This window comes from Manis javanica, chromosome 1, assembly GCF_040802235.1.
Source record: "Manis javanica isolate MJ-LG chromosome 1, MJ_LKY, whole genome shotgun sequence".
In the NCBI taxonomy this organism is placed as follows: domain Eukaryota; kingdom Metazoa; phylum Chordata; class Mammalia; order Pholidota; family Manidae; genus Manis; species Manis javanica.
Window position 1 is genome coordinate 101,650,172 of NC_133156.1, and position 22,936 is coordinate 101,673,107.

At 39.4% G+C, this 22,936-nt stretch overlaps 1 protein-coding gene across 6 annotated transcripts in view; it reads right to left on the reverse strand.

The window, feature by feature from the left end:
• The window catches only part of RNF180 (ring finger protein 180), a 184,256-nt gene extending 164,582 nt beyond the window's left edge, over positions 1 to 19,674 (reverse strand). For 4 of the 6 annotated variants that reach the window (XM_073235796.1, XM_073235784.1, XM_073235768.1 and 1 more), the window contains exon 1: positions 19,022 to 19,244. The gene's annotated coding sequence lies outside the window, so the exon portion shown is untranslated. Of the gene's footprint in view, positions 1 to 11,385; positions 11,545 to 19,021; positions 19,245 to 19,510 lie in introns of those variants that run through there. The other 2 variants (XM_073235772.1, XM_073235777.1) reach the window with 2 other exon arrangements.
• Between the last annotated feature and the right edge of the window lie 3,262 nt (positions 19,675 to 22,936).

Sequence of the window (22,936 nt, forward strand, 5' to 3'; positions counted from 1 at the left end):
GTATTTGATCCATTTTGAGTTTACCTTTGTATATGGGGTCAGACAAAGGTCCAGTTTCATTCTCCTACATGTAGCTGTCCAGTTTTGCCAGCACCATCTGTTGAAAAGACTGTGATTTTGCCATTGTATGTCCATGGCTCCTTTATCAAATATTAATTGACCAGATATGTTTGGGTTAATTTCTGGAGTCTCTAATCTGTTCCACTGGTCTGTGGCTCTGTTCTTGTGCCAGTACCAAATTGTCTTGATTACTATGGCTTTGTAGTAGAGCTTGAAGTTGGGGAGTGAGATCACCCCTACTTTACTCTTCTTTTTCAGGATTGCTTTGGCTATTCGGGGTCTTTGGTGTTTCCATATGAATTTTTGAATTATTTGTTCCAATTCATTGAAGAATGTTGCTGGTAATTTGAGAGGGATTGCATCAAATCTGTATATTGCTTTAGGCAGGATGGCCATTTTGACGATATTAATTCTTCCTAGCCATGAGCATGGGATGAGTTTCCATTTGTTAGAGTCCCCTTTAATTTCTCTTAAGAGTGACTTGTAGTTTTCAGAGTATAAGTCTTTCACTTCTTGGTTAGGTTTATTCCTAGGTATTTTATTCTTTTTGATGCAATTGTGAATGGAATTGTTTTCCTGATTTCTCTTTCTATTAGTTCATTGTTAGTGTATAGGAAAGCTACAGATTTCTGTGTGTTAATTTTGTATCCTGCAACTTTGCTGTATTCTGATATCAGTTCTAGTAGTTTTGGAGTGGAGTCTTTAGGGTTTTTTATGTACAGTATCATACCTGCAAATAGTGACAGTTTAACTTCTTCTTTACCAATCTGGATTCCTTGTATTTCTTTGTTTTGTCAGATTGCTGTGGCTAGGACCTCCAGTACTATGTTAAATAACAGTGGGGAGAGTGGGCATCCCTGTCTAGTTCCTGATCTCAGAGGAAAAGCTTTCAGCTTCTCACTGTTCAGTATAACGTTGGCTGTTGGTTTATCATATATGGCCTTTATTATGTTGAGGTACTTGCCCTCTATTCTCATTTTGCTGAGAGTTTTTTATCATGAATGGATGTTGAATTTTGTCAAATGCTTTTTCAGCATCTATGGAGATGATCATGTGTTTTTTGTCTTTCTTTTTGTTGATGTGGTGGATGATGTTGATGGATTTTTGAATGTTGTACCATCCTTGCATCCCTGGGATGAATCCCACTTGGTCATGGTGTATGATCCTTTTGATATACTGTTGAATTCTGTTTGCTAATATTTTATTGAGTATTTTTGCATCTACATTCATCAGGGATATTGGTCTGTAATTTTCTTTTTTGGTGGGGTGTTTGCCTGGTTTTGGTATTAGGGTGATGTTGGCTTCATAGAATGAGTTTGGGAGTATTCCCTCCTCTTCTATTTTTTGGAAAACTTTAAGGAGAATGGGTATTATGTCTTCTCTGTGTGTCTGATAAAATTCTGAGGTAAATCCATCCAGCCCTGGGGTTTTGTTCTTGGTTAGTTTTTGATTACCGTTTCAACTTCTTTGCTCATAATTGGTTTGTTTAACTTTTGTGTTTCTTCCTTGGTCAGTCTTGGGAGGTTGTATTTTTCTAGGAAGTTTTCCATTTCTTCTAGGTTTTCCAGCTTGTTGGCATATAGGTTTTCATAGTAGCCTTTAATAATTCTTTGTATTTCTGTGGAGTCTGTCATGATTATTCCATTCTCATTTCTGATGCTGTTGATTTGTGTTGATTCTCTTTTTCTCTTAATAAGTTTGGCTAGAGGCTTATCTATTTTGTTTATTTTCTCAAAGAAGCAGCTCTTGGTTTCGTTGATTTTTGCTATTGTTTTATTCTTCTCAATTTCGTTTATTCTCTGATCTTTATTATGTCCCTCCTTCTGCTAACTTTAGGCCTCATTTGTTCTTCTTTTCCCAGTTTCAATAATTGTGATGTTAGACTACTCATCTGGGATTGTTGTTCCTTCTTCAGTTGTGCCTGGATCGCTATATACTTTCCTCTTAAGACTGCTTTCACTGCATCCCACAGAAGTTGGGGCTTTGTGTTGTTGTTGTCATTTGTTTCTATATACTCCTTGATCTCTATTTTGATTTTTTCATTGATCCATTGATTATTTAGAAGCATGTTGTTAAGCCTCCACGTGTTTGTGAGCCTTTTTGTTTTCTTTGTAGAATTTATTTCTAGTTTTATACCTTTGTCGTCTGAAAAATTGGTTGGTAGAATTTCAATATTTTGGAACTTACTGAGGCTCTTTTTGTGAGCTAGTATTTGGTCTATTCTGGAGAATGTTTCATGTGCACTTGAGAAGAATGTATATCCTGTTGCTTTTGGATGTAGAGTTCTATAGATGTCTGTTAGGTCCATCTGTTCTAGTGTGTTGTTCAGTGCCTGTGTGTCCTTACTTATTTTCTGCCCAGGGGATCTATCCTTTGGGGTGAGTGGTGTGTTGAAGTCTCCTAAGATGAATGCATTGCAGTCTATTTCCCTCTTTAGTTCTGATAGTATTTGTTTCACAAATGCTGGTGCTCCTGTGTTGGGTGCATGTATATTTAGAATGGTTATATCCTCTTGTTGGACTGAGCCCTTTATCATTATGTAGTGTCCTTCTTTATCTCTTGTTACTTTCTTTGTTTTGAAGTCTATTTTGTCTATTAGTACTGCAACAACACCTGCTTTCTTTTCACTGTTGTTTGCTTGAAATATGTTTTTCCATCCCTTGACTTTTAGTCTGTGCCTGCCTTTGGGCTTGAGGTGAGTTTCTTGTAAGCAGCATATAGATGGGTCTTGCTTTTTTATCCATTCTATTACTCTGTGTCTTTTGATTGGTGCATTAAGTCCATTTACATTTCGCGTGACTATTGAGAGATATGTACTTATTGCCACTGCAGGCTTTAGATTCGTGGTTACCAAAGGTTCAAGGTTAGCTTCTTTAGTATCTTACTGCCTAACTTAGCTCGCTTATTGAGCTGTTATATACACTGTCTGGAGATTCTTTTCTTCTCTCCCTTCTTATTCCTCCTCCTCCATTCTTCATATGTTGTGCGTTTTGTTCTGTGCTCTTTTTAGGAGTGCTCCCATCTAGAGCAGTCCCTGTAGGATGCCCTGTAGAGGTGGTTTGTGGGAAGCAAATTCCCTCAGCTTTTGCTTGTCTGGGAATTGTTTAATCATGCCATCACATTTAAATGATAGTCATGCTGGATACAGTATCCTTGGTTTAAGGCCCTTCTGTTTCGTTGCATTAAATATATCATGCCATTCTCTTCTGGCCTGTAGGGTTTCTGTCGAGAAGTCTGATGTTAGCCTGATGGGTTTTCCTTTATAGGTGACCTTTTTCTCTCTAGCTGCCTTTAAAACTCTTTCCTTGTCCTTGATCCTTGCCATTTTAATTATTATGTGTCTTAGTGTTGTCCTCCTTGGATCCTTTCTGTTGGGGGTTCTGTGTATTTCCGTGGTCTGTTCAATATTTCCTCCTCCAGTTTGGGGAAGTTTTCAGCAATTATTTCTTCAAAGAGACTTTCTATCCCTTTTCCTCTTTCTTCTTCTTCTGGTACCCGTATAATACGAATATTATTCCTTTTGGATTGGTCACATAATTCTCTTAGTGTTGTTTCATTCCTGGAGATCCTTTTATCTCTCTCTATGTCAGCTTCTATACGTTCCTGTTCTCTGGTTTCTATTCCTTCAATGGCCTCTTGAATCTTATCCATTCTGCTTATAAATCCTTCCAGGGTTCGTTTCACTTCTGTGATCTCCTTCCTGACATCTGTGATCTCCCTCCGGACTTCATCCCATTGCTCTTGCATTTTTCCCTGCATCTCATCCCATTGCTCTTGCATTTTTCTCTGCATCTCTGTCAGTATGTTCATGATTTTTATTTTGAATTCTTTTTCAGGAAGACTGGTTAGGTATGTCTCCTTTTCAGGTGTTGTCTCTGTGATCTTTGTCTGCCTATAGTTTTGCCTTTTCATGGTGATAGAGATAGTTTGCAGAGCTGGTATGAGTGACAGCTGGAAGAGCTTTCCTTCTTGTTGGTTTGTGGCCTTCCTCTCCTGGGAGAATAGCGACCTCTAGTGGCTTATGCTTGGCAGCTGTGCGCAGACAGGGCTTCAGCTACCTGCCTGGTTGGTTTGGAGTTTATGTCCGCTGTTGCTGTGGGCATGGCCTGGCTGGGGCTGCTCCTCCAAAATGGTGGAGCCCCGTTGTAGTGGGAGCGGCTGGGAGGCTATTTATCTCCGAAGGGGCCTCTGTGCTCCCTGTTACCCAGGGGGTTAGAGTGCCCAGAGATCCCCAGGTTACCTGCCTCTGGGCTAAGTGTCCTGTCCTGCCCCTTTAAGACTTCCAAAAAGCACTCTCCAAACCAAAACAACAGCAGCAACAACGAAAGAGAAAAAAATAAAATAAAATAAAATAAAATAAAGGGAAAAACGCATGATTTTCTTTGTCCTCAGTCGCCGGTCTCAGGCACCCGCTCTCCGGTCTTGCCGCCCTGTTTCCCTAGTATTGGGGTCCCTGTCCCTTTAAGGCTTCCAAAAAGCACTCGCCAACAACAAAAACAACAAAAAAACCGCTCCCGTTTCTTTGTTCTCTGGCGTCAGCCTCAGGCACCCGCTCACCGGTCCTGCTGCCCTGTTTTCCTAGTATCCAGGACCCCACACATGCACTGTGTCTGTGCTCTGGTCCAGAATCCTGGGGCTGGGTGTTCAGCAGTCCTGGGCTCTCTTTCCCTCCCTGCTGACTCCTCTCCACCCGCCAGGGGCTCGGGGTAGGGGTGCTTGGGTCCCGCAGGGCCAGGGCTTGTATCTTACCCCCTTTGCGAGGCCCTGGGTTCTCGCAGGTGTGGATGTGGTCTGGATGTTGTCGTGTGTCCTCTGGTCTCTATTTTAGCAAGGGTTGTCTTTGTTATATTTTCATAGATATATGTGGTTTTAGGAGGAGATTTCTGCTGCTCTACTCATGCCGCCATCCTGGCTCCACCCCCCTGGCTCTAATTTTTTTGACATGAGCAACTGTAAGATGGAACTGCCATGGACTGATATGAGGAAAGATGCAGGGGAACAAGAGGGGCAGATCAGCAGTTTAGCTTTGGATATATGAAGTCTACTCACCTTTCAAATAGAACTATTATGTACAAAGTGGGTTTCAAGAATCTGGATTTCTGAAGCGTATCTGAGCAGATTTAAATGTGGGAAGAGGACTAAGATGGACTGAAGTCAGAAGCTTCCTTGCTGACTCTTTTGAAAAGGTAGAATGGGACAGAATCTCTCCAACAGACCAAGGAAGAACTATGAGAGGAGGAAGATATTTCATCCCATATACTCTATATAAACAATAAGCAAATGTATGACCTCAAAAGTTTTGGGCCAGAAATAGTTCTAGTCATCAAGGTTTTACTTTATGATAACTTGAAGCATTTTATTCTCCATACTGAAAGAGGGTCCTTGTTGAAAATGCAAAGCAAATTATTAGAGAAACACCTCATAACAGTTATCCATGACTCAGACTCAGTAAATCCAACATTCATAGCTTCACGATGAAAATTTTATTAATTAGTAAGCTAATTTGTAAAATTTCTTTAAAGTTCAATATTTTGAGAACTATTTAAGAAAGCAGCAATTGCACTTTTCCCCTCATACAAAATCTTATAAGAAATCCTAAAATATCACCCTGACAAAAGCAATGAAGTAGTTACACATTTCACTATCTGCAGAACCAGAGGCACAAACTGATCACTATGGATTCATAAAGCAGAACATTTGTGCAACTACTACTTATCAAATCTTTGAAATTATTGTTATATGATAATTCCTTTCACTAATAAATCTTCCTTTGGTTTATAGTATTTCAGAGTTTCACCTTAAGGTTGCTTTATTTCTTTTTCTTCCTATACATTTCAATCATAGAGAGATGTGCCTAGACTTTGTGTTCAATAGCCAAGGTGAGGAACTTTTCTCTGGTCACTTTTCCGACTATCTGCTCAGATCTATGGTGGCAGAGCTTGCTAAAATACAAAGCACTCAGTCTGGTTTCCCTATCTATAACAGGCCCTCACCGTCTAGTTCTGTTCTCTATTCTGTTCTTCAGAGAGGGCATCTTGCACTACCTTTTATAGCTTGTTTCCCTGGGAGAGGAACTGACATGACCCAAGAAGCGACTGTAACAACATGTGCTGCTACGTATTATAACTGAGGCTCTTCGTGTCCCAGGTCTCCAAATGCTCTGTGGCAACCACCACAAACTCCCTACCCATTCTACCTAATGGCTTCCTGGAATTTGCTTAGAACACAGAAAGTGACAGAATATCCAGTAGTTCCTGTCTCTCAAAGCAGTATGTCTTTCCAGTTTGCTAGTTGGTAAAGGACCTAAGTATCTAGGTGAATTGACTGGAGGGGCAGAAAAGAGCTTCTGAGCCTGTATTTACCAGGCAGTCTGTTTCAAGAGGCAATGGTGGAATAGGGAATGCAGGTGCTTCTATTCAGAAATTCTTCTCAACCAAAGACAATCTGCCTCTTAATAAGGTCACTGCCTCCTAGTTTTTGTGTTTTTTCTTTTTGCTTTTGTGATAAATCTTCATTTTATCTACATCTTTATAGAACTTAATGAAAAATGAGAAAAAGCTACACTGGAGGCTGCTATTTAGATGCCATTTTCAAATTGGAAAATGCTTACACAAATTATGAATAGCTTTATGTATATTCCAGTGATAAATAAATAAATAAATATATGCCAAACAGTTTATTTATTTATTTATTTATTCATTCATTCATATACTACCTTAACTAGAAAGAATTTATGAAAGCAAGGTAAAAAGCTGCAAACCTTTGGAAGATCAAAATTGTGACTACATGCTCAGTTATAAAGCTGTTCCAAAAGACAGTAGAAAATATTGATAAACTTAAAATACTCATATTTAAAACTTCACTATAAGAAAATAAAAACCAAATTAAGAGACCACCCATGGACAGGAAGAAATCTGTATATGTAATCAAATTATTAATACCTACACTTCTACAACACAAATTTTAAAAAAAGACAAATATCCAATAGAAAAATGAACAAAGAATATGAAAGCACAATTCCCAGAAGAAACTCAAATGGCCAATAATCATATAAAAAGTGTTCAACTTCATCAGAAATCAGGAAAGGTAAAATTAAAATAAGATACAATTCGTGCCCACCACAATGGGAAAAGTTTGTAAGTATGACAATACTATGTATGAAAATGATATGGAGTAACAAGAAGAATCTCATAAACTGCTATGGGGAGGCATAACTAGGCACAACCATTTTGGAAAGCAATTTGGCCAGATCTAGTAAGACAGAACCTGTATCTATGTATTTGCAGTTCTACTCCCAGGTCTATATATGCATAAGGAAATACATTATAAAGGAACATTCATTTTAGCACCATTGTGCAGTAGAAGCAAAAAATTGGAAAACTATGTGCTCAGTAGATTTAATGAATATACTTTTGTTCATTAATATAAAAGAATACTATATAGCAAAATAAATTAATGAACTACATGTATCTAGAAAAAATTCCCAATTATGTTAAACAAGGAAAAAAACCTGCAGAAATATACACATTAAAGAATGGTACACATAGCATAGCAACAGTTATAAAAGCTCTTAAAGCATGTGCTACAATGTTATATTTTATCTCCTGATACATGCATACGTAGCAAAATATAAAACATGAAGGGGAATGACAGACATCAAGTTTAGGATAATGGAAACTCTAGGAAAGGATCTAAGGGGCTTACATTTTATCTTTAACATCTTTTGTTTTTAATGAGAAAAAAGGTAAAATGTTAATATTTTATGACACTAAGTGGTGGTAATATGAGCATTTATTATATTATTTTCTATATTGTATATTTGAATACTTTATATTTTTTAAAAGTTTTTAAATTTGTCTTATGAACATGGAAACCAGATATTTTGCATCCTATATCATAAACATTTATCGATGTGAAGAATCTAAAACATTTATTTTGCTTTGAAGAGTACATAAAGCAGCATTAGATTTCCATTTCACCCTTAATTACTAAAGAGTACTATAAACACATTGAGGGGGAAAAATGGACTCCAACCATAACTTTTGGGTCAAAATGACAACCTGTGCTAGTGGTTCTCACATATTGTACATCTGAAATATCTCAAAGCTTTTAAAAGAGCAGATGCTCAAGCCTTATCCTAAACCTGCATGAGTCAGAATGTCTGCATTGAGAACCACATATACCAAGATGAAAAACACTGATCCATGAAAATGGCACAAGGAAAACAGCAGTCCAGATTGATCCAGATAAATCATGTGGTTGGAATTACAAAGGACAGTTTTGCCAGTGGCAGACGGTTCTGTCTCCTACCTGTGCACTGTAAAAGTAAAACTTAAAATATGAAAAAAATAAATCACTGAGGAGTATGTTTAACATTACCATTCCAGCTAACCACAAAAAAGGAGTAGTGGGTCATATGAAATGCATCAATCATAAATAATGTTCTTGAATGTCAGTAACTGAATTAGACTAAAAAAAAAAAGAAGTATTTTTTGAAATAAAAGGTATACATAACTGTAACTGAAACACTCTCCATTTGTAATACAAAAAGGTATATATAACTGTAACTGAAACATTCTCCATTTGATGAGTGTAACACAATATTCTTCGCACCCCACCTCCAGATGTAGTCTCTACCTCTTCTAACCTGCTCTTAATTCCTAGGAGGCTGACTTTTGGCTTGCAACAACAGGGCTCCCTTTTCTTCTGGCTTCCAGTTGGATTTAGCAATGGGAAGCAACAGCAGGGAATAAGAGGGCTGAAAGAGAGTGAAGGTGGGACATTTATTCCCCCAGCTCCCCTCCTTGTCAGATCACAGAAATGCCACAGCTGTAGTCAAGCAGCCTCCCTCACATGGCTACCCTCATTGGGTTTCTATGGTAACAGTCCCCTTACCTTTAATATGATAATAAAAGAAGGTCCCTTCTCTCACCACTTCAGGCCCAGCTATAAGATGATTGACACTATTGCTAGTCTTGGGATGCTTTACCATCTATTGATGGTTTGTTTTAACCTGTGTACACCTTTTTATATTAAACTCTTTCCAGTTACCCTATTTGAGCCTATCTATTTTCTATGAGAATAGTGACTTACATAATTATGAAACATGATGAAATCTTACCTGAGTATTTGAGTAACAAATTTTTTCTGTAGATCTAACTTTACAAGCTGAGATGTCTAGCTATTATCCAGTGTTCTAGGTGTTAAATAAAATTCAGGAAAAAAATATATTTAAGGTATAACTTGTATCTTTGAAGAAAAAATAATCTAGGTGGACAACAAGTTCAAGACTAAAATAAATGAAATAATCAAAACCACAAAAGTAATCTACAAATAGAACTATACGGCAAACTAAAGACAAGAACTAGGGAGTCATGGAAGGCTCTGTGGAAAAAGAGTGGTATTCCAGCTGGTTTTAAAGGATACAAAGGACTTGGATAGCACTAGTCAAGCGGAATGGAGGGGAATGGGTTTCTTAAGCAAGGAAAATAATATAAGCCAAAACACTAAACTGGAGTAGGGTATGGTTGTTTGGTGAGAAAAATATAATGCCTGACTAGAGTAGAGGAAGCTTTAAGACTCTACAGCCTTAGCTAGTTCTAAATTCTAATACTTGAAACAGACATCCTCATCCCCTTCCCTCTTGAGCCGATTACTGTCTGCCTATAAAGGTGGCAATCAAAGATGAAGTAGGTCAATGATTAGAAGGACAGAGGCAAGGTACAATTCATGGATGGGAGGAGATGGGCATGGACCGTTATCTGGGAGACAAACCGTGTATATAACTATATGCATATGTTTATATGTATGTTTATGATAATGTTACCATCACACTTGCTCATCTTAGGGACACTCTAGGGGAGAACTTCTGCTTGCCTGATGATAATTTACTTGTAATTTCAACAGTCTGTCTGCTAAAATCTGTGATTTCTCTCAAAATTACTATTCACTCTCAGTTAAAAAGAGATTTAGCTTGCTAAATAATGGAACATTTTTCTATTTGAATATCAAAAGTATAGAACTCCTTTTTATATGCTCCTGATTATGCATTTATTATGAAGTATAATGGAGAATTTTTTGCAGCCATATCATTATCTCTGTTCTAAAGCTATGGAGTGTATAGGAAATTCCCTACTTCTAACTGTTACTTTAGAAAATGATTTAACACATTTATCACAAAACTCCTTGATGATTTTTTGGAGCAACAAGTCAATACATCCTTAACTGCTAATATAGTTACAACAGATTTCTGACACTTACAATACATACAGTAATGTTATAAAATGTTCAAACAACCCAGAAATGAGGAAAAGAAATATATCTGGTAATGGATATGATAAGAAAAATGTGTTACATACACAACTTGCTAATAATCTTTTTGAAAATGGTAATTTTATACTTAAATGAGGCCATTTTGACCCAGGTGCATTATACTCAAAACATAATACAGAGGCAACTTTATGATTCTACATCATTATATTTATCCTTATGTTTATGTGATGTTAAAACTTTTATATAACATACCCACTTAGATTAAAGATGGTGACATGAGAGGTGAGACAGAGGCTTCCTACTAAAACTGCATATAGTGTGAAAATATAATTAAAACAACTAATACTGAAAGAGCAACAGGAAAGAGGGCTACGCCAGACAGCATACACCTGAAGAAAAGAATAAACCTCACGGAATAGGGTAACGTACCAAAGTTGTGGCCTGGTGGGACTCAAGCCCTTCCTGCACCCCAGTTCACCAGCAGGAGGAAGAGAAATGGAGTGGGGAGGGAGTGGAGGCCTAGGATTACTGAATACCTAACTTCGGAGATCTTCCCTGGGAGCACAAACCTACATTTCATGGTGCTTTCATGGTACTCTCATGATTAGGGGGTTGGAAAGCTAAAACAGGCAGAATTCCTGGAGAGACTGAGGTTCCAGCTGCTTGTGGAAAGCAGGGATCCATATCCGGCAGCTCTGGGACAAAAGAAAGGCAGGAAGTCAGAGACTTCCTAACAAGGAAGCCCTTAGCAAGAGGGCTGCTAAAGGGGCAAGGATTGCACAGACCTTACTGCTCAGGAGAAAGGACAGATAGACAAAATTGTCCAGGTGCACTCTGCCCAGAAGGTTGGGAGCTTTCACAATCTTCAGGGGCTCCAGCTCTTGGCTGGCTACACAGCTCCAAAGACCATCTCCGTGATATACAGCCTACTGTGCATTTCTCCCGGCCAAGATGTCCTGGCTCGCAAACCAGCAAACCTTACCTTGGAGTTAGGACAGCCAGAGGAAAGATCTGCCTACAGCAACTACAAATGCAAAGCATAGAGGCTTATACCTGGGTGCTTGGCACACTGGTTCAGGCACTGGAAACAGGAATAGCATCCGGGAAGCAGGAAACAGCTCTTTCCTCCTCCCAGGCACCAACACCATGCCTCTGCGACCCCCGACATTGCTTCAGGGGCTCAGCAGCTCCAGACAGTGGAGCTTCTGGACACTACAAGGCACAATATACAAATATGAAACGCCAAAGGAACCTGGTACAAAGTAAAATTATAAATACAACACCTGAGAAGGATTTAAATGAAATCAACATCATGAATCTTCCTGAAAGGGGAGTTCAAAATAAAAATCATTAACATGCTCATGGAGGTACAGAAAGATATTGAAGAACTCAGGAATGAATTCTGGTCAGAGATCCAATTGTTGAAGAGCACGATGGAGGGTATTAAAAGCAGATTAGATACAGTGGAGGAGATGATACATGAAATAGAAACTAGAGAAGAGGAATACAAAGAAGCTGAGGCACAGAGAGAAAAAAGGATCTCTAAGAATGAAAGAATATTGAGAGAACTATGTGACCTATCCAAATGGAACAATATTTGCATTATAGGAGTACGAGAAGAAGAAGAGAAAGAAAAAGGAATAGAAAGTGTCTTTGAGGAGGCAATTGCTGAAAACTTCCCCAATCTGGGGAAGGAGCTAGTCTCTCAGGCCATGGAGATGCACAGACCTCCCAACACAGGGGACCCAAGGAAGACAACACGAAGACATATAGTAATTAAAATGGCATAGATCAAGGATAAGGACAGACTATTAAAAGCAGCCAGAGAGAGAAATAAGATCACATACAAAGGAAAGCCCATCAGGCTTTCATCAGACTTCTCAGCAGAAACCTACATGCCAGAAGGGAGTGGCATGATGTATTTAATGTGATAAACCAAGATTACTTTATCTGGCAAGATTATCATTTAAATTTGAAGGAGTGATAAAACAATTTCCCGATAAGCAAAAGCTGAGAGAATTTATCTCCCACAAAACATCTCTATAGTGTATTTTGGAGGGACTGCCATATATGGAAGTGTTCCTAAGGTTTAATAGCCATCACCAGAGGTAATAAAACCACAGTAAAGAAGGCAGAAGAGCTAATTACTAAGAATTAAATCAACTATTCCCAAAGTCAATCAAGGGATACACAAAGAGTACAGAATATGATACCTAATATAAAGAATGGAGGAGGAAGAAAAAGGAGGGGAAAAAAAAAAGAACCTTTAGATTGTGTTTGTAATAGCATATGACGTGAGTTAAGTTAGACTCTTAGATAGTAAGGAAGTTAACCTTGAACCTTTGGTAACCATGAATCTAAAGCCTGCAATGGCAATAAGTATATACCTACCGATAATTACTCTAAATGTAAATGTACTGAATGTACCAATCAAAAGACACAGAGTCACTTAATGGATAAAAAAACAAGACCAATCTATATGCAGCCTACAAGAGACTCACTTTAAACCCAAAGACATACACAGACTAAAAGTGAAGGGATAGAAAAAAATATTTCATGCAGCTAATATGGAGAAAAAAGCAGGAGTTGCAGTACTTTTATCAGACAAAATAGACTTCAAAACAAAGAAAGTCACAAGAGACAAAGAAGGACATTATATAATGATAAAGGGGTTAATCCAACAAGAAGATATAACCATTATAAATATTTATGCACCCATGTACCCAACACAGGAGCACCTACATATGTGAAACAAATAGTAACTGAATCAAAAAGGGAAATAGAATGCAATGCATTAATTCTAGGAGACTTCAACACTCCACACACTCCAAAGGACAGATAAACCAGACAGAAAATAGGTAAGGAGATAGAGGCAATGAACAACACATTAGAACAGATGGATCTAACAGACATCTACAGAACACTACAACCAAAAGCAGCAGAATACACATTCTTCTCAAGTGCACATGGAACATTTTCAAGACTAGATCATATACTAGGCCACAAAAAGAGCCTTGGTGAATTCAAAAAGATTGAAATTGTAACAACCAGTTTCTCAGACCACAAAGGCATGAAACTAGAAATTACAAAAAGAAAATGAAATATCCCACAAACACATGGAGGCTCTACAATGTGCTCCTAAATAACCAATGGATCAATGACCAAATAAAAACAGAGATCAAGCAATATATGGAGACATGACAACAATAATTCAACTCTGCAAAAACTGTGGGATGCAGCGAAGACCGTGCTAAGAGGAAAGTATATTGCAATACAGGCCTACCTCAGGAAAGAAGAACAATCCCATATGAACACTCTAAACTCACAATTAACAAAACTAGAAAAAGAAGAACATATGAGGCCCAAAGTCAGTAGAATGAAGGACATAATAAAGATTAGAGCAGAAATAAATAAAGTGGAGAAGAATAAAACAATAGAAAGAATCAATGAAAGCAAGAGCTGGTTTTTTGAGAAAACAAACAAAATAGATAAACCCCTAGCCAGACTTATCAAGAAAAAAAAGAGAGTCTACTCACATAAAAATAATCAGAAATGAAAAAGGAAAAAATCACTACAGATACCACAGAAATAAAAGAATAATTATTTGAGAATACTATGAAAATTTTATGCTAACAAACTGGATAACCTAGAATGGACAACTTTCTAGAAAAATACAACCTTCCAAGGCTGACCCAGCAAGAAACAGAAAATCTGAACAGACCAATTACCAACAACGAAATTGCACTGTTAATCAAAAAACTACCTAAGAACAAAACCGCTGGACCAGATGGCTTCACTGCTGAATTTTATCAAACATTTAGTGAAGACCTAATACCCATCCTCCTTAAAGCCTTAAAGTTTTCCAAAGAGTAGAAGAAGGAATACTTCCAAACTCATTCTGTGAGGCAGGCATCACTCTCATACCAAAACCAGGCAAATACACCACAAAAAAAGAAAATTACAGACCAATATCCCTGATGAACATAGATGCAAAAATACTCAACAAAATATTAAAAAACATAATTCAAAAATACATTTAAAAGATCATACATCATGATCAAGCAGTATTTATTCCAGGGATGCCAGGATGGTACAAAATTTGAAAATCCGTCAACATCATACACCACATCAACAAAAAAAAAAGGACAAAAACCACATGATCATCTCCACAGATGCTGGAAAAGCATTCGAGAAAATTCAACATACATTCCTGATAAAAACTCTCAACAAAATGGGTATAGAGGGCATGTACCTCAACATAATAAAGGCCATATATGACAAACCCACAGCCAACATTATACTTAACAGCGAGAAGCTGAAAGCTTTTCCTTTAAGATTGGGAACAAGACAAGGATGCCCACTCTCCCCACTTCTATTCAACATAGTACTGGAGGTCCTAGCCATGGCAATCAGACATCGCACAGAAATAAAAGGCATCCAGATTGGCAAGGAAGAAGTTAAACTGTCCTTGTTTGCAGATAACATGATACTGTACATAAAAAACCCTAAAGAATCCACTCCAAAACTAATAGATCTAATATCTGAATTCAGTAAAGATGCAGGATACAAAATTAATATGCAGAAATCTGTGGCACTACTATATACTAACAATGAACTAGCAGAGAGAAATCAGGAAAACAATTCCATTCACAATTGCATCAAAAAGAATAAAATAGCTAGGAATAAAGCTAACCAAGGAACTGAAAGTCCTAAACTCTGAAAACTACAAGACACTTTCATAAGAGAAATTAAAGAAGATACCAATAAATGGAAATACATCCTGTGCTCATGGATACGAAGAATTAATATTGTCAAATGGCCATCCTGCCTAAAGCAATCTAAACTAGATTCAATGCAACTCCTATCAAAATACCAACAGCATTCTTCAATGAACTAGAGAAAATCATTCTAAAATTCATATGGAACCACAAATGACCTCAAATAGCCAAAGCAATCCTGAGAAGAAAGAATAAAGCTGGAGGGATTATGCTCCCCAACTTCAAGTTCTACTACAAAGCCATCATAATCAAGACAATTTGGGACTGCCATAAGAACAGACCCACAGACCAATGGAACAGACTGAAGAGCCCTGATATAAACCCAACCATATACGGTCAATTAATACACAATAAAGGAGCCATGGACATACAATGGGGAAATGACAGCCTCTTCAACAGCTGGTGTTGGCAAAACTGGACAGCTACATGCAAGAGAATGAAACTGGATTATTGTATAACCCCATACATAAAAGTAAACTCAAAATGGATCAAAGACCTGAATGTAAGTCATAAAAACCATAAAACTCTTAGGAGAAAACATAGGCAAAAATCTCTTTAATACAAAGATGAGCAACTTTTTCCTGAATGCATCTCCTCGGACAAGAGAAACAAAACAAAAAATGAACAAATGGCACTACATCAAGCTAAAAAGCTTCTGTACAGCAAAGGACACCATCAACAGAACAAAAAAGCATTCTACAGTATGGGAGAATATATTTGTAAATGACATATCTGCCAAGGGGTTAACATTCAAAATCTATAGAGAACTCACATGCCTCAACACCGAAAAAGCAAATAATCCTATTAAAGAATGGGAGAGGATATGAAGAGACAATTGTCCAAAGGAGAAATTCAAATGGCCAACAGACAGTTGAAAAGATGCTGCACATCACTAATCATCAGGGAAATGCAAATTAAAACCACAATGAGGTATCACCTCACACCAGTAAGGATGGCCAGCATCAAAAAGACTAAGAACAACAAATGCTGGCGACGATGCAGAGAAAGCGCAACCCTCCTACGCTGCTGGTGGGAATATAAGCTAGTTCAACCATTGTGGAAAACAATATGGAGGTTCCTCAAAAAACTAAAAATAGAAATACTATTTGACTCGGGAATCCCACTCCTTGGAATTTACCCAAAGAATACAAGGTCTCAGATTCAAAAAGACATATGCACCCCTATGTTTATCGCAGCACTATTTACAATAGCCAAGATATGGAAGCAACCTAAGTGTCCATCAGCAGATGAATGGATAAAGAAGAGGTGGTACATATACACTATGGAATACTATTCAGCCATAAGAAAGAATAAAATCCTACCATTTGCAACAATATGGATGGAGCTAGAGGGTATTATGCTCAGTGAAATAAGTCAGGCAGAGAAAGACAAATACCAAATGATTTCCCTCATTTGTGGAATATAACAGAGCAAAACTGAAGGAATAAAATAGCAGCATTCTCACAGACTCCATGAAGGGACTGGTGGTTACCAAAGGGTAGGGGTGGGGAAGGGCAGGTGGGGGGGGGGGGAGAGAAGGAGATTGTGGGGTATCATGATTGGTGCACACGGTGTGTGTGTTGTCACAGAGAAGGCAGTGCCACTCAGAGAAGACAAATAGGGATTCTGTGGTACCTTAGTACACTGATGGACAGTGACTGCAAATGGGTATGGGGGGACTCGATAATAAGGGTGAAGGTAATAACCACATTGTTTTTCTTGTGAAACGTTCATAAGAGTGTCTATCAATGATTCCTTAATTTAAAAAATCATGCAAAATTACTCTGCCATAGCAAATAAAATAGGCGTTCAAACCAAGTTACACAGTTTTGTTGTTGATTAAAAAACAAGCAAAAGCAAGTGCTTATAAAAGTGATTCTAAATCATGTTTTTGTTGCTTATAAATTGACTAGAAATTTCAGAAGATTCAAAACATTTGTGAATAGCAACAGCACTTTGGGGATAAGTTTTTAGCATTCTAAGTGACTACTTGAAATGACCACTCTCTTTAAAAACATAATTGACAGCATGTTTGGGGGAGGGCCAGTGTTTCATGATACTCTAGTCACACTTGTGGCAAAGCAGCTTTCTTCCACAAATTCAAAATTATTTCCAGATACTACTTCAGTAATTCCCCCAATATCCCATAAGAGAGAAAGGACTGATTACATTCTTTTTTCAGATGACTGAGTGAAAGTTGTGTAAGGGAAAGGGAATTTTATGTGTTTATCCCATGAGTAAATAATTAAGTCTAGGTACACTGTGCCCTAAAATTTGTGCTTATAGTCAGCAAAATTAAAGTCACTTTTTTTTAGCTTTATACTGCTTGATAAAAAGCATGAGGTGGTGTACCATAAAAAAATTATAGAGATCTATTAAAATGATTATTAATTCATTCCATACTTGCTTGGAAGAATTCTTGATGTATGAGAGTTACTTGTTAAAGAGGCTGGTTTGTATCCTCAGATACATTCATGAAAGTTCTACTTAAGTCTATTTTACCAAAAAAGAACTTAAAAAAGAAAAACCTCTTCCTTGAGTTTGAGAAGAAAAATATCTTCACTTTAAAAACCAATATTATAAATGAAAGAGAGGAAGAAAAATGGAAGAATGAAAGATCCATTCGCAAAATCATTTAAGTGCAAACCCTAGAAAAATGGGTAAGTTGATAGTTCTTGAGAGATAAAAAAGCACAAGTATGTGACTATAATTTTCATTGAAATTATTAAAATGACTATTCTAAATTTTTAATTATTTTTGTATGAGTAAAGAAAACTTGCCCAATATTCAGGGACACCTAGGAGTTTGCCTCCTCCATTGAATTTACTCATTAAATAAATATTTAGAGTCTCTGCTATGATAAGCACTAAGTTTCTCTGGGCTCCCAGCGGCACCACACCTGTAGGAAGTTTAAGATTTGACCGACGGAAGACAAAGGAATTTAGTCCTTACTATGACTCCAGTGTTCCTATTCAACAGCTGAAATGATTCTGAGATCAGTTTTAAGGGTACTATTAAGGGATTTTTTTAAAGAAATATTTTAGTAGTTAATGAGTTAAATAAAAATATGAGCATTAGGTGGGCACTGTGAGCGCCTTAATACCGAGGTTGAGTGCTGCATTTACGCAAATACAACTCGTAGACAAGTTCTGATAACAGCTCCCACGGGGCTGACTGATTCGTTTTGAAATTAATCACCTTTACTTGTGGGCGTCTCAGCAGGTCTGGTCTACAAAACGGGTTAATTTAATAGTAACCAGCCCACACAATGCTCCTTTGAAGTTAACTAATGAATGCTCTCCCAGGTGCACCTGAAACTATTCGACGCTATCTAAATATTGAGTGCGATCTCGAAAAGACCTCGGTAACATACACTTTAGCGCTAATTACGGCACCGGTAATACCCGCCCCCCGCGCCCCCAGGACCTCTGTGCCCTCCGCCGGCCGCGCAGGGCTCCCCGCGACCCCTGCCCAGCAGACGTCCGCACTCTCCGCCAAGGCCGCGACGGCAGCAGCTGAGCCGCCGACACCGAGATGGGCCAGACAAAAGAAAGCGGATCTGTTCGAAGGGTACCGGCCGCGACAGGGGGCGTGTGCCGGCTCGAGCAGCTATCTGAGACCGCGCAGGACGCCGTCCCTCGGCTCCGATCGGGAGGGACCCCGCGCCCGGGCTCCCGAGTCCGGACTCGCGTCATTCCACCCTCGGCCGGGCCGCGCCCGGAGGCCGCCGCGAGCGCCTCAGGTGCAAAAGTTAAACCGCGCCGCGTCCCCTGAGGCCGGGGCGGGAGGCGCCCCAGCCCAGCTCTCGGCGCAGGCGGCCTCGCTGGGCGCGCGTGCGGGCCCGGGCCACCGTGGCCAGGCCGGGACGAAGCCAGACCCCTCGGGAGGCGCGCCCCGCCGCCCGTCCGTACCTGCGTCGGCGCCCCAGAGCCGCCGGCTCCGCGCCCCCTCCAAGCGCGCCCGGCCGTCCGCAGCCCGGCCCCGAGGACTCGTGGCGGCTCGGGCGGCGGCGGTGCGGGTTCGGCGAGACGGGAAGCGACAGGAGCCAAACCCCGCGGAAAGCGCTTGAGCTGCGCCTGGTCTCGGCGCCCCGGCGCTCCCGCCGCCGCCGCCGCCGCCGCCGCCGCCGCCGCCGGCTCCCCGTCCTCTGCTGCTCCAGCCCGAGCGCCTCGTGGGCGGCGCCCCGCCCTGCCCCGCGCCGGCCGGCGGGCCCAGCGGGAACTGTCTCCTCCTGCTTAGCTTACCAGAGCAACAGGAGTGCCGGTGCCTCTTCTGCGGGAGCTGCGAGCTCCGGCCCACCCGGGTCTGCTCCCTGCCAAATACACTCGCGTGCCCGAGACCCAGCTCCACGCCCAAGACTCTTCCTAAGGGAGCACCAGTCACGGGAGTGCGTCTCTTACCTTCTTGTGCCCAAGGTTACACCTATGTGCAACTGGGATTCACAAAGTGTTCTTGACTCCGCTCCTCACAAAGTACAGCTGGTAAGTGAGTTGATGACCAGAAGTAAATCAAAAGTATTTATTCAGGGAGAGGGCCCCGTGTTGGCTTGCCAGCCTGCCATAAACTCTGGAAGCAGAGCAATGAAAATTAATGATCAAAAGACTATAAATAAGTTTGCGCATATGAAAAGCAAGTTTTACTAGTTGTCTTGAGGCAGGGGAAAGAAACTAGGGAACAACTCTAAAGACTGTATAGCTCTCTCTGCACAACACAGAAATCCCCATTTGCATAATTGGAAATCTCCAGAGGCATAATTGGAGACTTGTCCCAAGACTAGGGCTGTATGCAATGATTTCCCACCTGAGAATCCACTGAAATCAGTAACAAAACCAGACATCGCCATCACAGGGGGAAAAAAAACTATAAATCAATATACCTTATTATCATTACTACAAAATTCCACAACAAAAAATTAGCAAATGAAATCCTGCAACATAGAAAAAGTATTTTACAATGTGACCAAGAAGGACTCATCTAAATTTATCAATGTGAAACAGTCTTACAATAAGGATAAAAATCACAGGATCATCTCAATAGATGAACAAAAAGGACTTGATAAAATCTAGCATACTAAATGATGAAAGAATAAATACTTTCACCTGAGATCAGGAGTAAAACAAGGATGTCCAGTCTTGCTTACTTCTAGTCAACATTGTACTGCAGGTTTTAGCTATGGCATTTAGGCTACAAATGGTCAAATATCTAATAGTGAGTAGACAAATAGAAGAAAGGAAATTATTGAAGAAAACCAGGACAACAGTTCTCAGAACTGAGAAGTAATATGGCACAAACTCTCAACTCAGTGGTTAAAATTACTTTACCAAAGTGTATAGTTGTGAAATTTCAAAGTACATGAGTGCCTTGCCAATGGACTTCAGCCCCAAGCAAGTTCACTGTGGATTCAGTGAGACCAAGGAATGACAAGGAACATTTGTAGTGTAAAAGGTTTTATTACCAGGCTTGTTCTCCTGGCAGGAGGTCGAGTACTAGAATTACCTCTGCATCCAACAGTCTGCAGGTCTGTAATCCTCCTTGTCTCTACCTCCACACAGTGCTGGTCAGAGCTCTTTATATAGTGACTCAGTCAATAATAACTTACTGCCTATGGGTGTGGAAGAAGTAACCTAGCAGTAAGCCAGTTACATCATCAAATAGTTTAGGGACAGGTGAGGATCCTGGCCATAGGAACCTCCATTTTCTCCACAATGGGTCAGAGAGAAGATCTCAATAACTCTCAAGGGGAAAAAAATAGATCATTTATGAAGATTCAGAAATTAGAATGACATTGGACTTTCTGACAGAAACATAAATAAAAAATAAGTTCTGAGAGAAAATTATTTCCAATCTAGAAACTAATAAAGTATGAGATTAAAAAAGACAGTTTCTGATATACAAAGTTTTAAATATTCTTCTCATGCATCTTTTCTCAGAAAACAATTGGAGTATGTGCTCCACTACAACAAAGGTGTTAGTTAGGTTGAGAGTCCATGTCTTGCCAATGAGTTTCAGCCCCCAGCAAGTTCTCTATGGATTCAGTGTGACCAAAGAAATGACAGTAGAACGTTCTTGGGGTGAAAGGGTTATACTCAACTTTATTTCCATGGTGGTAGGTCAGTCACTAAAATCCTGTTCACTCAGAGCGAGTCTGCATGCAGCAAGTCGGTCTCTGCCTCTAGGCCTCCCCGCCTGCACACCCTGCCTCTGGGCCTCTCTGCTTGCACAGTTGTCCCGCACAGCCATCCTCTGGGCCTCTGTCCACAGCGCTGCCACCATTCCAGCCTCTGCTCTGCTCTCCTGCAGCCTTGCAGCGATGCCACCATGTTGCCCAGACCACTGAGTGGAGCTCTTTATATAGTGTCAATAGCAACTTATTGCCCACACGTGTGAAGTGAGCTAGCCAATCGGGGCTAGGTGAGAATCCTGGCCACAAGAACTTTCATTTTATCCACAGTCAGACAGAAGAGAGGTGAAATTTATACCCAAGAAAACTGTGACAGGCAGAGCAGCCCACAAAAGCTGTCCACATCTTTGTTCTTGGAACCTGTGAAAAAGTTATGTTACATAGCAAAAGGGATTTTGTTGATGTAATTAGAGTCATGAACACAAAAATGAGATTATCCTGGAACATTCAGGTGATACAATCACATGATCCTTTAGAAGCACAAAATGTTCTGCAACTGGAATCAGAAAGATGAGACAGAAGATACCAGATTTAAAGCCTAAGAGTGGCTTGACCTTCCACTGCTGAAGGAGCTTCTTGAAAAACACAAGGAAGAATATGGGGAGCTTATAGAAGCAAAGACCTGGCTGAATTTACAGTGCTTTTTTTCTTAGAAATGAATTTTTAGAGGCACAAGGTTTATTACAAAAAGGCGTGAAAAAATAGAAAGACAAGACAAAAAGTCCGAATGCTTTCTGATACGAATGTAATTTCACCTCTTATTTCCTATGATACACAGAATAAAGTCAGAAATGATAGGGTTGACAAATTTGGCAAATAAAAACACAGGATACCCAGTTAAAATTGGATTTGGGATAAAATTTTAGTATAAAAATTCTATACTAAGAAATATTTTGTTGCTAGAAATAAGTGGACTATATTGTATTTGCATAGCAACCTAAAAAGTGAACCCTTAGAACAGTGGTTCTCAAACCTTGACAGCACACTGGAATTTCCCGAAGAGCTTGTAGAAATACCAATGTCCCATTGTCACCCTGATACAACTGCATCAGAATTTCTTAGGGTAGAACTTCAGGTCCAATGCATGGGCAGGGTTGAGAACCACTGCCCTAGAGGAATTAATTTGCACAAGTTTGGAAAACTAAAAACGACCTAACCTGTCAGTGTATAATCTGAAGTGAAGAAACACAGTTTTCTATAATAAACAAATATTAATCACCTCAAAGTTACAAATGAAAAGTATGATTTTCAGTATTTCAGGGAAGAGCTTTCACTTTTGTAAAAGGGCAAAAACTCAAATTCATGATTATGAGATAACAAGTACTGATTTTAACTACTAGATAATTAACATCTGAATGCTTATTAACATTATCTCTCTTCTCACTAGATGGAATTGCTAGCTGAATATGTAGTTATCTCAAAGTACCCGTGTCAATAGTCTTTTGCGTTACCTGATAGCTGAGTATTATGACCTCTGGCTTCAGTTATAATTTCCAGCCGAGCCTGAAATAAATAATATGGGAATTACAACTTTTTCTGACAAACCCAAAACGGTATGTCACACAACTCATGCCATTTGAAGTCTGAGCAAGATATTTAGATCATTTGGAGGCTGGCAGTTAGAAATAAAAGGCTTGAGTTGATG